Source organism: Dermacentor silvarum, chromosome 8 (genome assembly GCF_013339745.2).
Source record: "Dermacentor silvarum isolate Dsil-2018 chromosome 8, BIME_Dsil_1.4, whole genome shotgun sequence".
Taxonomy (NCBI): domain Eukaryota; kingdom Metazoa; phylum Arthropoda; class Arachnida; order Ixodida; family Ixodidae; genus Dermacentor; species Dermacentor silvarum.
Window position 1 is genome coordinate 24,977,564 of NC_051161.1, and position 17,007 is coordinate 24,994,570.

At 46.3% G+C, this 17,007-nt stretch overlaps 1 protein-coding gene across 1 annotated transcript in view; it reads left to right on the forward strand.

Moving 5' to 3' along the window:
* The window catches only part of LOC119460825 (organic cation transporter protein-like), a 93,897-nt gene that overhangs the window by 9,916 nt on the left and 66,974 nt on the right, over nt 1-17,007 (forward strand).

Sequence of the window (17,007 nt, forward strand, 5' to 3'; positions counted from 1 at the left end):
GCAGGCGTGCCTAATCGACGTCAGCGAACGAGATCTGAAAAGTAAAATGTATTAGCATCACAGTTTTACGTCAGGGAATTCCTTTCTGCCGCTGCAGCGACCGTGGCAAGGCGTTGTCACGTGATAGTGCAAAGCGCATGACGCTCATGGCAACGCCCATCCCTCCACAAGTCTTAACAAGCATCTTCATTCGTCTCTCATTACGAGTCTCTTAACAAAAAATACTCCTCTTTCACACCACCTTGTATAGGTAACCATCACAGCAGGAGGTTCCGGGTTTTTCTTTTCGTCGCTCAGTGTCCTCTGTATAGTTACTCTAATTTCACTCCATTTTGTTCTCTGGGTATGGTCATTTACACGAGTAACAATGCATAATGAATAATGAGAAAAATTCACTACGGAAAAGGCAGTGTTATCGGCCAGATTACCGGCCTTGCAATCCGCATCAGGAAAGGGTGGTAAAGAGAGGGGGTGAGAGAATGCAGGCGACGGTGATAGAGGGCAGTTAGCTATGTACTACTGTCGTGGACAAATGAAACGAAAACAAATTAGGGCCAACCGCGTTACTTCACTGCTAATTCAGCTACAGCATGTGAAATAAGCAATACTCCATGCTTGAATGTTTAGCTTTGGACGTACACCATCGTTTTGCGACGTTGTCCCCCCCCCGTAAGAGATCTTTTACTTTGTACTTTCCCGTTCGCGTTTCAACGGTCCACGATAGTACGCGTGCTAACTCAAAGCGGCATTCTTGAAGAAGTAAATTTAGGCCTAAGGCGTCCGAGACTGCACTCCAGTATCCGTCCTTGCTTCTCTTCCAGGTGGCGACCGCACCCGAAACCGCCGAGTCATGGAGTTTGAAGATGTCCTGGAAAAACTCGGATGGCTACGGGAAAGTTCCAGAAAATGCTGGTGTGGGGATACCTGGCCCCCGCTTCCATCCTCATGCCGGGATACTTCATGAGCCAGATCTTCATGCTGTCCACGCCCAAGCACACCTGCCAGCTACCGGACTTTGTGCGCGCCTCATACAACCTGACGGCCTCCGAAGCGCTAGTCCTGAGGGCTGCCCTTGTCAGCGAAGACAACTGCAGGGTGTTTCCCCCCACGGCCCTCAACTCGAGTTTAGTGAACCAAATCTTGAACGGTCCTAACGCCGCAAACGGATCGTCGTGGCCTGCGACCAGCGACATCGAATGGGAACCGTGCGAGAGGTTTGACTATGACAGAACTTTCTATGACAACACCGCTTCGACTCAGGTATACGTACTTTCAATATTATTTCCACATGTTGATAGCACTAGTGCTGATAAGATAATACTCGTCCCGTTGTGAAGTGACGTAGCCACGCTCATAATGGACACGGCACGCTCATTTTCGCGTTCGTTAAACACTCGCTGATATTTCTCAAGTGCGGCATAACAGTACGAGAAAGGTGTCGGCGCGGTATACGAAGCAAAACAGCGTATAAGGCACAATAAACGCACAAACAAGGCGACCGCTTATGTTGTATGGCTTTCTTTTGATGTCACAAAGTGGCGCCCTCTGTTGCAATTATCGCGTCAAGTATGTGCAGCTACGTCGGCCACGCCTTGCTGAACACATCGGTGATAATCTAATCAGCTACGATCCATACAGCGTTACGCTTGGCCAGTGGTCCTTGGAAGGAGACGACCTGGGGATGTTGGAATGCCGGTGGCTCACCCTCATTCATTCATCGATTGATTGATTGATTGATTGATTGATTGATTGATTGATTGATTGATTGATTGATTAGTTCATTCAAGGCAAAGTGGCCACCCTTCCCACTTTGGCAACACCTATAGAACAAAACTAAAATGTTGTACGCATTTGAGCAGACGAGAAAAAGGGTGTGACGTGTGCCCTTAGACAATATCGCCGAGAATTTTCTGCCACTTTATTACTCGTTTCTTTCAACCTGCCATAATTGTGCTGTAGAAAAACGAACCGTTTGAAACTTTTCCAAACTTGTGGAGCGTTAAAAGCGCCGGCTTATTTTGCCATACACCGCGGAACTTGACTCGTGAGGTCAGAAAAAAAAAGAAAAAGAAAGAAAGAACGCTTGTCAAGTTCTCTATTACTTTGTGCAGCAGGTATTGTGCCTCTTTATATTCATAATTTCTACTGTTGCACAGTGCGTGGGTCGTTTTATGTTTGACATCTATTCACAAAGCCTGAGAGGTGCGTTCAATTTTACGCTCGTGTTCCTGGGGCAGACGGGTAATTTCCTTGTCGTTTACCTCAGAAGAGCAACGTTTTCATCTGCATACTTGCGCTCTTTTATTTACCTTGTTTTCTTCAATGCCTTATAGCGGCTCTTGTATTGTCAAAAGAAATGTTAAATCGTTACAAACAACCATGACTGATCCATTTAAGAAACGGCCATGGAAGCATCTTGTTTTGACGACGAAACATTATCTTTCAGAGTAAGTAGGAGTGCTCGAATAGTGAAATTGTCGAATTTAAACAATTAATAATTTAAGAAAATCGTGGTCTTCAATATTCTAATCGAATACTTAGTAGTTTTATATTCTAAAAGTATAACTAAAAATATTAAGCAAGATATGTATTATAACGCTTACTTTCATGTACTCGATATTTTTCACAACTCGCTGTCATTGTTCTTTTCCGAGCTTTGCCTTGTTGTGGTATAGTTTCACATATTGTTCAACTGCCCCTGTCCTCCTTTTTCTTTCGTATTTATTTTGCGCCTTGTTGTATGTACACTTTTTCCAATACTTATTTTTATTTGTTGTTTTGTTTTACTGATTGACCCTTCTATTCTTTTTTTTTTTTATGTATGCGTGCGCCAGCACTTAGACCTCATGGTTGTTCCTGGGCACAATAAATAAACGATTGATTGATTTATATGAAAACACATATACACACACAGAAAAGAACTTAGGGAAGGAGCAGGCTGACAACTGCTACCAAGAGGGGCACAAAGCCTGCCTACTGTTTAGGAAGGCAAAGATAGGAAGCTGAAGTTAAGGGGAAGGAAAGAAGAAGGAAACAGCAAGCTGACAAGCCACAAAGACGAAAGTAAGGCAAGGCATACAGTGAGCAAAAAAAATATTTTATTCAATATGCACAAACATAAATGAATGCCCGGCTCAAATGGCCAGAATTTGAATTCAATTGCGCAAGAATTAGAATAAGAAATCAGAATTGTAGGAGGAGGAAAGAAAGACAGAAGGCAGGGTATGTTAACCAGTAATGCGTCTGGTTGGCTACCCTACACTGGGGTACGGGAAACGGGGAATAGAAAGATGAGATAGAGAGTGAGACAAATATTCGAAGCAATCGAATTTATCATCTTGAATCGAATATTTGCACTTGAAACAGACCCATTCGTATCAAAATTTTCAAATATTTGCTCACCCCTAAGAATAAGGAAATCTGTACGTACATAGACTACACCTATAGAGATTTCATTGACTGCACTATTACAACTCATAATGGTATCTCAACTTCATCGTAGATTCATCGGTAGTTCAATAAAATCGACGGGCTGTTCTGCTCCAGGAGTTTATGTCCTACCTATTCACTACGTGTGGGATCCGCACCGATATGAAGCAGACAGTAAATGTTTAAGCTGACTGAAAAGGAGCGCACGAGCATGGTAGTATCGGTTACCTTTTTAGATTAACCGCTTTAATGCTCCCTTTACCTTATGACGTACGCTGCACAACATTATAATCTCAAACTATCGTGAGATTTCTGTTCAGCGAGGCCTTCTCTACAGTTTTCTCTTCAACATCGAATCCTAAGCGCATTCACAATTCAGACTCAGGCTGAGCGTGCGCCATTCGCCGAGAATTACTTAATCTGACAAATTAAACATACTCATCCGCGCTGAAGTAGAAAAAAAAAGATTGACAAGAAGGACATTATTTGCGGCAGCGCTTGGGCATGCAAGAATAAGCCGATGGCTTTCAAAGCCTTGCAGCATTAAGTCTGCTCTTCCCGCAGGGACGTTTGGTATGACAGTGCACTAGCAGAACTGTATGTGTGCGCGTATAACTTAACATACTTGGAAAAGGCAATCACGAGTTGTTCAAACGTCTGACCATTTCGCTCACTGTGCGTTGAATATTCATTTCTTTTGCATGTGCCTTGAGGCACGCTTATTAGCTACACTCACGTGTACAGCCTACACGTAAATAACTATAATCTGGACAGTTCGGCGGCTCTGTAAACGTAACGACCACATTTCCGGGCCATGAGAACTTCTGGATGGGAACACAGTGATCATTCTGCAATGGCTGTGACCTGCGAGCGTTAAGAAATTGCTGTTGTTTAAAAAGTTCATTACGTTTTCGTTTCTGCGCGCAGCAGAGTTAAATCGAGCGCGTCTGTAACGCACACGCTCCCAGTTAAAAAAAAAGTAAAAATAAAATGCTTATTAGGAACGTGTGTTCCTACGCTATATGGTTAAGAAGTTTCTCGCCGTAATTCTTACCTGCTTTAATTGCGTGTGCTTTCTAGGTGGGCACACGCAATTACGGTTAGGGCACACGGCACCTTTCTAGGCGCCGTGTGACCTAACTGATTAATTTATGCCCGTGTAAAAACGAACACCGGTACGTTGCCCACGCGTAGTTGAACCAACGTGGTGTTCGTTGTTGAAACCTCGTTTCCTGCACTGTTTCCCGGTTTAATATGATACCCTGCCTATACCGGTTCAAGCACAGACGATAGTACTTCGGGTATGCGTCGCCAGTCGGTGGCACTCTCCTAAAGGTAATGGCGAGCCATTCCAAAGCGTTGTTTATGTATGCAGAAATTGCACAAATAACGTAAGTGTTGCAAGTGCTATAGTCAGCGGTAGCCGTAAAGTTTAGCGATTAAACGCACCACATGCTGCCTGGACGATATGCCATTTCCGCTAAATCATTCATTTCCACGTGCGTCACCGTTATACCCTAACTGCAGACGAACGGAACAGGTAGGCTACATTAGATCTGGCTATCCCGAGACACACAGTTGAAGAGTTGTGGCTACTCTTTTCACAATATGATACGTACGTCCCTCCCACATCCAACTTCCAATTCAACATCAGGGAACAAAAAATAAAAAGCTTCGCTGATGTGTCCGACGACGACGTACTTTCGGGGGCAACGTGGCGGTCACTGACAATTATCTTTTTCGTGTCTTTCAGTGGGACTTAATCTGCGAACGCAATCACCTTCCAAGTCTAGTGTTCACAATTACAAGCATAGGAAGCGCGCTAGGAACGATTTTCTTCGGCACACTATCAGATAAGTAAGAACCACCTGTTATACTCTCCTGTACTTGACGAATTGATGAAAATTCGACAGTTGAAATGACGTCACAAATGAAGACTTTCTGCGGAAAAAATGCTTAGTAAACAGGCTCGCTTAGCGAGAACATTCGAGTTTAAAGAATTTTGAGATTTTCACTCAGTGTTATAGTTAGAAATTTACTTTAATATGACGCTATCTATTAAAAGAAGGGAAATAAAAGTACTGTAGACAAACGGAAAAGGTAGGAAAAGGTAGGAAGAGTTGAGAATAAAAGAGCTTGTCGGCCTAATTTTTCCCTAAATATCAATTCGTAAAGCTTATGTTAAATACTTGTGTCCTTTAAAACAAAATTGCCAATGATATATGAGATATGTGCCTCATGCAAGCTTAGGTCTGTTATATGTTGTGTAATTATAGAGTGTAATGATGCAATTGCGCAATTATGTACTGTAGGTATGTGTATTTGCGTTTTTCCACTCAGCTGCTGAACTGTGAGCTTCTGTGCGTGTTATACGACAATTTGAAGTGTTTTATTTATTTATTTATTATTTATTTATTTATTTTATTTATTTATTTATTTATTTATTTATTTATTTATTTATTTATTTATTTATTTATTTATTTATTTATTTATTTATTTATTTATTTATTTATTTATTTATTTATTTATTTATTAAATAATCCTGCATGTTATTTGTACAATCTCATGTGGCTTTCTGGAATCTTGTGGAGAACTTTGTATGTGTTCACGATCTCTGACTGTATTCCGTGTTTCGCGATGAATTTCGTGATTTCATCTTGTTTGCCAAGCCACAAGGAGTAGTCGGTGCCTATAAAGACGCGAACGTCTTTGAAGGTCAACTTCAACGAAATTTCGGAGCGCGTGAAAAGCCTAGTTTAAGACAACGTAGAGTATCGAGGAGCCTCCATGCAAGATTTGATGTTTGAAATACGAGTGACTGCGTCATGAAAAGCTCGCAAGAATAGCTGTTTTCCATACCGAAACTGGTAAAAACGTTGCCATTACCACTTGCCGGAAGTTACGTATGGCCCAGAACGCGCGGCTCCTCAACATGTATAGCCTCCGAGCTCGCGGTGCGCTGAAAAGATCTCGGAGGCGATGTTCTGGCAGCTATATACGTCACAGCCGCTTACCACCAGGTGCACGCGACGTCTGCTTTGGAGCTGTTGCTCAAAGGCTGCTAACAAGAAAACTCTGCTCTTATCAGCCCTGCGGCTTTTGCCAAGATTGCTTATCCGGTATACAGGGTGTTATTGCGAAGACGTCTAGCAATTTTTGAAGATCACCTGTGAAAGCTGCTATCAATTCTAGTCCTTGAGCTGGGTTACTCAAAGAAGCGGACATTAGTTGCACGATAATTCGAAATGCATATTTGAATAATTACTAAAAATTCACAAATGCAAACTAATTACCTTACGGCACATATGGCAACTTACAATTTGTAGCCGAAGAGTTCGCAAGGCATGAAACGAATTCTGTGGATGACACCATTTGCAAGATTTGTGCCATCAAACATGCTGTAAGGATGCACTGCTGTTCCACTTACTCTTTCAACAAAACGCCGTTTTATGCTGTGAAACACAAAAGTAACTGGGCCGCCAATGTACTTCTTCGCAAAGTTCGGGAATTAATATCTCATAACTGGTGTCATCCCGAGAATTCGTTCCAAGTGGATCCGCCTTGCGAACTCCCCGGCCACAATTTGAGATTGCAATTATGTGACGTGAGGAAATTAGTTAGAAACATAATTAGTGAATTTTAGTAATTACGCAATTATGCATTTCCTTTTCTCGTGCAAATATTGTTCGTTTCTTTGAACAATCCTGCTCAAGGATTAGAATCATGCTATCTGCCACGGGTGATTTTTTTTAACTTGTTTAAAATATTCGCAGAAACACCCAGTATACTGCTCATTTATAACCAATTTGGCCGAAATAATATTTAGTTGCAGCTGGCCTTTAATACCACGTCATTAAAAAGAAAGGAAAGAAATGGGCGAATGCACGGCGTCAAACATGCGGCGTTTTGACGACATCTTTCATTCTTTGACATCCCTCTAAGGCGAGGATGCAGTACAGTTGCGGCTGTAGAATGTTAGAACTGGGATTTGGGCGCTGCAGCAATGAACATGGAAGGCCGCGTGATGAGAACGAGCGTGCCGACGATCGCAAGACTCGCTATTATGACAACTAATGGGGGCTAATAATCCTGAGACGGTGATTCTTCAGGATCGGCCGTCGGTTCACCTTCTTCATCACCGTGGTGGTGGCCACCGTGTTCGGCATATCGTCCATCCTCGTGACCAACTTCATCGCTTTCATCGTCCTGAGGTTCGTCAACGCCACCATCATGCCGCAGATATTCCAGATCCCGTACGTGATACGTAAGTATACAGTGGAGCCATGCCGTATAGACCGCCTCTTCCTACTCTCTGTATGTATACCGCGGTGTGCAAATGACCGAAGGAGCGTATCGCAAGCCCTGCGGTAAGGAGCTCTAACGCTGTGAGCTGTGTGCCGAAGGAATCTGCAAAAGCTATAGGGTTTTCTTTTTTCTTGTTTTGGAAAGATACGAAAGATACGGTTTAATTGCACGCCGCGCAGAGACAGTGGTTCAGTGTTTTTTTATACAACGCAGTCACTGGCGCAGCCGGGCTTGCCCGCGCAAGGACCGCCACTGCGGAAACAGACGCTGCCGTATAGACGAAGGCCTCGTGACAGGGGCCATAAAGCGCATAGGCGTCACCTCCACGTACTCCTTTGCAGCAACAAATATTCAAATCCTGAGTTAATATCGTTATGTAGCGCAGCCTTCCTATGGCACCTCAGAGAGGGTCTCAGCAATACGATGCACGAAAAAGTTTATTTATTTATTTATTTATTTATTTATTTATTTATTTATATTTATTTATTTATTTATTTATTTATTTATTTATTTATTTATTTATTTATTTATTTATTTATTTATTATTTATTTATTTATTAACATCTGTCAGGCTGTTTTCGGCTCGACTTGCTGGCATTTGAGCGAAAGACCCTCCGGCCAGGACGAGACCGCTCCTCCGAGCCCGGTCCAACACCTCCAATTACTTCAGACATAATTAATTATTTGATTAATTATTGACTAATTAACTGATAACTAATTATTCGATTGATTGATTGATTCTTGATCTATTGATTGATTGCTTTATTGATTTATTTATTTATTATTCATTCATATTCATTATGCAATATTTATTTATTGACTGATTGAACACGCAACACAGTGCTGGAGCTGGTGGGTACCAAGCAGCGCACGGCCATGCTTGCCGTGGGCTGGATGTCGTGGACCGCTGGTCTGTGCCTGCTGCCGCTGGCAGCTTTTCTGACCCGCGACTGGACCGTACTCGGTCTCATGTGCTCTGCAGCAGCGGCGCTCAACGCTGTCTACTGGAAGTAAGGCGCCATTCTGTTTTGCCCTACGTATGGCATTTGCTGCGTGGTTAAATGCTCGATATATATATATATATATATATATATATATATATATATATATATTGTAATGAAGCAGAGGCCGCCCCTGTGTATGTGCCGACTGAAGAGGAAGACGAAGTATCGTGCCGTGATCGCGAGTGAGCCCCGTGCTACGAAAAGCCCTTGCAGTGCCTACCTTTACGTAGCGTTCTCGCAAGGTTATCGACGACAACAAACCTCGTCGCATTTGCTGGAGGTTGCTGAGATCCTTCGCCTCGTCCTGGAGCTCCGCACTCGAACCCTGCCAACACCAACACTGTCGCCCAGCACTATGCCTGATCCAGCCACTTGTTGCCTGCACCACCAGCTGCCACTGTCGTCTGCGCCGGCGTCCCTCTTCATCGCGACCCACCCATTTGCAGTGGGACCGCCGAACACGACGCGGAAGACTGGCTCTCATCGTACGAACGTGCAAGTGCCAATAACAAATGGGACGACCAGTCTAAGCTCTCCTACGTGTCTTTCTACCTCGCCGACGTAGCCAAACTGTGGTTCTTCAACCACGAATCAGACTTTTCAAGCTGGTCAGCATTTAAGACACTTTTTGCCGAAGTCTTTGATCGCCCCGCTGTGCGTAAGCTACGCGCTGAACAGCGTCTGCGCCAGCGCGCACAGCAGCCTGGAGAGACATTCACCAGCTACGTCGAGGATGTTCTCGATTTATGCAAGCGGGTAAATCCCACCATGTCAGAGGATGACAAGATCAAGCATATCTCAAGGGCATAGAGGACGGCGCATTCCAGATGCTGCTGGCAAAAAGCCCAACGACCGTATCCGTTCTTACTAACCAATGTCAGAGCTTTGAAGAGCTGCATCGCCAACATTCCATCGCCCGCCAGAACATTCAGCATGCCGATTCCGTCTCGAGCATTGCGATTTCTGCGGACCTTCTGCCCAACTCGACCCTATCGCAGCATATAAAAGCTTTTATTCGTGAAAAGGTGGCCAGGCAACTCTCGCTGCTGCCTCATAGCGACGCACCTTCGGCAGCTTTGAGTCCAACGCTACAGCAAGCAATCAGTAATCAGATATCGGAAGCGCTTCCTGCAGCTCCTACAACCTCCCCACCCAATCCTATGAGTGTGCCGCAGCCCTATACCGACTTTCCCAATCACCCTACGTCGCCACCGCTCAGTTACGCAGCCGTGGTTGCACGGCCTCCTCCGCCGCCAGCTTCCTTTTCATCGCCCATGCATCCGGCTTCAATTCCTGTTGCCCGACAAGTCACCGCAGTTTTTTCGTCCAACCGCGACGTGGCGCACTCAAGACAACCGGCCTATCTGCTTCGCCTGCGGCATTGCTGGTCATGCGGCGCGCTTCTGTCGCCGCCGCGCCCCAACAACGCCTACCACCTTTGAAACGCCCATCTACGCACCACAATACGCCGCCGCGTCTCCGTTTTTCACCGAAACGTCTTGAAACCGATCGCCGATCAGAAAACTCGTCGTTCCCCTTCCCTCGTCGGCGTTCGATTTCACCCCTGCGTCGTCGAGATCCCACTGAAGCGGGAAACTGACTGGTGCAGTTTCCCGACGACGAGGTTTATTGTCCCGACGAGGTTTATTGTCGTCGATAACCTTGCAAGAACGCTACGTAAAGGTATGGCACTGCAAGGGCTTTTCGTAGCACGGGGCTCAATCGCGATCACGGCACGATACTTCGTCTTCCTCTTCAGTCGGCCCACATACACAGGGGCGGCCTCTGCTTCATTACTATATATATATATATATATATATATATATATATATATATATATATATATATATATATATATATATATATATATATATATATATTACGCCTGCCATGCACACTGCACTCCGTGAGTGACATTTATCTCCACCTTTGTTGTTCGTAACATTAAGCTCCGCTGGTTAGTGACGATGTAACGGCGCACAGAGTTAAACCTGAACGGCAGGCAAGGGCGGACGATAGAGGTGCGGATTTCCATATAAAGCTTATTACGCGATGAGTAATTCCTCGCCAAATAATAAAAAAGCTTAGCTTTGCACTCGGCCGCGCAACGCTTGAAAACAGCGAAGTAGGGCGCACTTTCCGAAAGTGCACGCGAACTTTTCATCTTATTACTCATGATGATGATAATTTCTTTTCGCGCGTCTCGGACTTACGGCCGTCACTGCGCGTTGCATAGCGCAGCTTGCAAACACCGACACCACGTTCCACGAGACCCGCTCCGTGAAAGGAAAGGTTGGCGCTATCTTCTGCAGCCCTTGAGGGAGCATGGCTCAGCGTTTCACTCTCGCACTCATAGCGCGCAAAACCTCTTCACCTCGCAGAGCACGAGCGTACGAACGCGCCAGCTGTGGACGAAGACGACGACGCTCGAACGCAATCATATGGTTTGCATAAATGCATGCTATGCATGCTCTGCAGGCGTGGCTGTATAGCCTAGTGGTTACGACGCTCGCTTTGGGACCGAGGGTACGCGTGCTCCAATCCTGCCTCGGCAAGAAAGTTTATTTTATTTTCTTTCTTGGTAGTTTCTTGCTACGCACCACAAATTACGGCTGGCTTCTTGCTACGCACCAAAAATTGCGGCTGGTTTAAACAGCTTCGCTGTTAATAGGGTACGTACACTTAGAAGTAAGCATTTGTCTTGCGGCCGAGATCCTGCTATTTCGCCGTTGTGTCCAGGAGTGCAAAGACAACACCTGTACCACAGCAGTGTGCTTGATAACAAATGAATTTCTGAACTGGAACACAAGTCGCTGCCTGTGGCTTCTTCAGTGTAAGAACCCGTCCCGAAATTTTACTGATTCTTCACAGAAAACAATTCTTAGAGGCACTGCGGGGTTCAGAGAGGGCTCCGCGAGTGAATGTCAGACGCAGCTTGACTCATTGCTTCCTGAATAACGGTTTGAGCGACTGCAAGCTGTCGGGAAACTCCCTAGCAACTCTCAAGAGTCACACATCCAACTGATGGGGGAACAGTCTGGGATTGCCGGTAACCGCGCAGCATTTCCCACCCCACAGAAAAAAAATTCACAGGCCTGCGCGGAACACGCAGCACAGTCACAGCGTAAGCTGGTGGAGCGGCTCATGAGTATACCTCCAATTTCGGCACCACCACAACATCGTCTTCGCGGCAAAGTCTCTTCGGCTCGTTTGAGGATAACGATCTGAACTGTCCGCCCGGCGTCGATGGCAAGCTGCGGCTTGTAATGCTCTCTGCACAGCAGTCTGCTGAGACCGATGATGCCTGGTAGTAGCCGCGCACGTAGCTCTACGATTCATTTCTTCAGCAGTGGTTCGTACCGTGCGAGGAGACGCCATAACGTATACCGAAGAGGTATAAAAAATACGCGGCGCACATCTCACATCCCTTGACCTGTGGCACGGTACGTTGTTGTTGTGGATGATGATGATGATGATGATGATGATGATGATGATCGTTGATTGGAATTTTCAAAACGGGCTGGTGACAAATGGTCACCAAATGGTCACAAATGCTTCAGTTAACCAGGTCCCCAGTTACATGCAGCATGCAACTGCTATATGCAACTTACATGTCGGGCACGCTGCGTTTGCAGGCGTGTCCAACATGTGCGTGCCCACCTTCTGATTACGGTTGTGCAGGCGCTTCAACTAGATGGCGCCACCATACTGGCGGAGGCTCGGGATCACGTTGATTGCGCGCTAGGGCGCGTTTATAGGGGATTTTTTTGCTGTCTCATAGCAAGCGCTTGCGCGGCTCAGTGTAGAGTATCGACTCCCGTGCAGTGGACCCGGGTTCGATCCCGGCGGGAACCGAGTATTTTTTCTCATTTCTGGCGATAGCGGTTACGGACACCGGACACCAGCGGCGGAAGCGGCGGCGGACACCATCGCCAACCCGAAACGGCTATTGGAATTAGCCCATAACAGCTTATGCTGTAAATACGTCAAACTGATAGCGTATGACAGCTTTTGTTTTCACTTCCCCGTCCCTAGAACAATGTATCGTGCTCTGGGCAGCGTCACTTGTATACAGGACTTCCTACCGCGGCGGCACTACATTTATTGACTCAGCCGGCCCCCGTTCGAGCAGCCCCCGCCCGATTACCAATCCCAAGTCGACGACTTGCAGCCCTTCCGAATCACTTTCCGAAAAGTGTTGTTGTTGTTCTCCGACCGCTGAAGGCATATACGTACGGATAAATGCGTCGATGAATAGTCATCATTTTAACGTCCTCAGCATCACCATAATCACCATCACCAGCCGCAGCAGCCTGTTTCATGTTTTCTCCTAGAGTCCTTCTTTCATTACCCCGAGATACCCGCCATGGTTGCTCAGTGGCTATGGTGTTGGGCTGCTGAGCACGAGGTCGCGGGATCGAATCCCGGCCACGGCGGCCGCATTTCGATGGGGGCGAAATGCGAAAACACCCGTGTACTTAGATTTAGGTGCACGTTAAAGAACCCCAGGTGGTCTAAATTTCCCGGAGTCCCCCACTACGGCGTGCCTCATAATCAGAACTGGTTTTGGCACGTAAAACCCCATAATTAAATTAATTAATCATTACCCCGAGACATCCAATAATTTCTGCATTGCGTCAGCGGATCCCATCCTAGCAGTCATCTGCTCTACGCATTGCATGACCTGCTTAAGGATGTCTAGGAGAAAGTAAATTTGCAGGCGAAGCCTTCAATTTTTAAAAAAATTGGCGATTGGTAGACACACCCACCAATCGCGAATTTCTTTTACGCGCTGATGGCTTTGCCTGTACATTTAGGCAACAATATTGTCTAGGTGCTGTGTTAAAGGGCTGTTTCAGCGTGCCAGCCAAACGTTGTGCTCTCCTATCACATTCACGTGCACACAGCTCACGTGCTTGTACACGTGTCTCTTCTTGGTGCCAGGCTGCTGCCGGAGTCTCCGCGGTGGCTTTTATCGCGGGGACCGCTTCAGCGAAGCCACCCGCGTGCTGACACGCGTCGCGAAGACAAACGGCGTTTGCCCGCCCAAAAGCCTGGCCAACGACTTGGAGGTAATTGGCTAATCGAGCGTGCCTCAGCAGTCTCTCTCCCTCTCATCAGGACGCGCATTCTCTTTTTTGTTCTGTCGCATTCCTTTCCTTCACACTTGGCTCTGTTATCGGAACGTTCCTCGCTGACGCCATTATTGATCGAAAAACCTGATAGTGCCCCCCCTGGTTGGCGCTGCGGTAGACTCGTGTCCATCAAACAAGAAAGAGAGCGGGAAACAGTTGTAGAGGCGAGAAAATTGCGGGGAGAAGTAATGCGACTGACCTGCTTACGCTGCAGAGAGAAAACAAAGTTATCCTTTCGGTCATCATGAAAGGGGAAGCTGTAATTGTACACATGGACAGGGAAACTTGCCCCCACTGTGGCTATCGGTAGGGCTCAAGCAACAACAGTCACCTTCCAAAATCTAGGAAAGCCCCTCATGTAATGTCCTATTGGGATCCTCGAGGTATCAATAAATAAAAGAAGTGGTGTATAAACGGCTGGTTTCTCGGAGCACTAAACCGAAGCGAACGTGTAGTAATGCCTTCAACAAATCGAAGATAAAGAACTACTTTCAAAAATAAGTTCTCGAAGAAGAAATCGGTTCTCAAGTATTATACGTGATTTCTCTCCCTCCCTTATTCTTTTTCACGAGAAAACATGCCAAGCAAGTTGCCCTCGTTCGTATCAAAGCAACAGACATATTCTTGAGAGTGATCTTCTCGACACCGAATACCTAATGGCGTTATCATTTTCCTCTTGCCAGCGGGTCCAGAGGAAACTCGCAGAGGAAGAAAAGTGGCCAAGTCGTCTACTGCTGACCTCATGCGGATGCCGAAAGTCCGTAGTAACTTTCTCATCATCACTCTCAGCTGGTATGTAAACTTTTGCCGAAAGTAATGTTAAGTTTAATGGCCATTTCTCTTGACTCCTGGACTGAGGGTACCACTCACTGCAGAGCGGAGGAGGTACCTACGCTCGTGTGCTCTTTTGCATAAAGTTTATTCCTCTCTCTCTCTCTTCTCTCTCTTAATGCTACCTGTGTTTTAGGTTAACAGACTGCGAATGCACGTATGTATTCTGAGATTCGTGTCTTGCTGTACTACACGTGGCGTGTGGAACATTGTGATATGAGAAAACAGCGAATATGGGAGCGAATGGGGAAAGAAATGTTGGCAAGGATCTCCTAGCATCAGTCGTCCTTATAATAAGAAAAACAAGACTTTTCAGCAACACCGAAGCATACACCGTGCCCCACATAACAAAACACTTACGCAGTGAAAAGCTCTAGTCTTTTGGCATTACTCTTCGGAATGTGGATGTCGCGAGCATACGAATGTTTTCAAAAGGTACGTCCGGAAAGTTTTGTAAGTTCACTTTTAGAGTGCAGCTCTTAGGGCCTGTGCCTGCGTTGACGTCAGCGTCCCTCGGCGTAACCGAGCGAACGAGCACAGCGAAGGAAGAAAGCGCGAACGCGGAGCGCAGCAGGGGATGAAAGACGGCGATAGCGAAGGGAGCGTGAGGAGTAAAGCGGAGGAAGCCACCTTGAAGCATCACCAGATGACGCTCACGTCTGCGCATCCGTGGCAGCGGCGGCGCCGGCCGTGCGGGGGAATGAAAGAAGAGAACCAGAAAGCTCGCCTTGGCGCATAGCGTTCGTCGCAAGCGTTTCCTGTTAAAGTTACGGTTGTGTATATAAGCTTCGCGGCAACTGCGTGGTCGGTCTATATAGCGCCGCGCGTCGCGGCTCTGACAGTCGGTGCGGTGATTGGTGCGATGCCTCAATATATCGCGAAATGAAAACACGTATAGAGCTGCGTTAAAATTTCGCATCAGGGTATCGTGATCGACGGTGATTTTTTTTTTCAATGTTCAACTTTAGCCAGCTCCTCTTCTTTCACCACCAAATGCTAATATATGACTAATAGGAAATCATTTCAAGCTGTCAAGACAGGCGAGCTCGTGTTCACAGTTTTACAATTTTGTGCAAACTTATAAATGACATAATTATCTCCCATCTACACAAAGCTGTACTACACTACAGTTAACAGTGTTAACTATCCTCAGCGTTCCATTGCCACGTATCCGTTTCTGATGCGAAAGGGGAAACGGTAAGTATGCTCACTTTCCATTCCGATACATAAGAAGATTTCTTTTATCCGTGGTTATGCAGGCCCCTAATGAAATCCACAAGAAGAGCAGTGCGTAAAGAACAGGGCCGTTTTGCTGCAATGAACAAGTGGCTGTGACGATAGGTGGGAGCTCTGAAGTATTCATTTGCACCCGCTGCCTACCGAGCCAAACGCCGCTGATTCGTCCAAGCTCTGGAGTAGATGCCCATTTCGAAATTTCGACGGGACATTGAGCCATTATAAGATTTAATATATTTGACGCCTGCATAACTTAGTCAAGACTGCGACCACTGACATATTCAGGGGCAGTAGGAGAAAGAGTAAAGCCACGGCTACTCTGCCTCGCTTGACATGCTGAGACTCGCGCTGTCTACGTTTGAAACAAGAAAATAAATCGATCATATGATAACCACGCAGAAGACAGCCATCTCAGCTCTCAACCACTGAGTCAGTGATGCTTTCGCCCGTCATCAAGGGTCGCCAACGCGGGGCATACTACGGCAATGAGCATCAACGTGACCAACATGAGCGGCAACGAGTTCGTAAACTTCTTCCTTCTGGCCTCGTCGAGTTCCCAGCCTGCGTGATCGCCTGGTGGGCATGGAGAAACTGGGGCGTCGCTGGATGAACGTCTTTTTCCAGTTCATGGTCAGCGCATCGTGCATCGCCTTCTGCCTCGGCCCAAAGGTGAGCGCTCGTGCGTGTTCCCGGTGAGCCTCTAACAGCGACAGCATAACTTATTGCGGCGATATTTGTGGCGTCTGTGACGGGTATCGTTGTCGCGATCCTTCTACAAAACGTCGCCGGAAACAGCAACTCTCCTCCATCTTGTTATTCGGCATTCAAAAGTGCGTCCCCAACGCGAGAATCAAGGGTCGTCTTCGTCACAGTTGTCGTCGTTATGCGGTTATTGTCATCGTCATGATTACGGCTGTCCTCATCCCATTGCCTTACGTTGGACCACTAGCTACACCTGTTTGTTGTTGCACTAATCCTCTCAAAGACTGATATTGCCGCCCCCCCCCCCCCCAAAAGCCAAAATATGAATTTCACGTGTGGCCATTTAAAGCGACGCTTTTAGATTA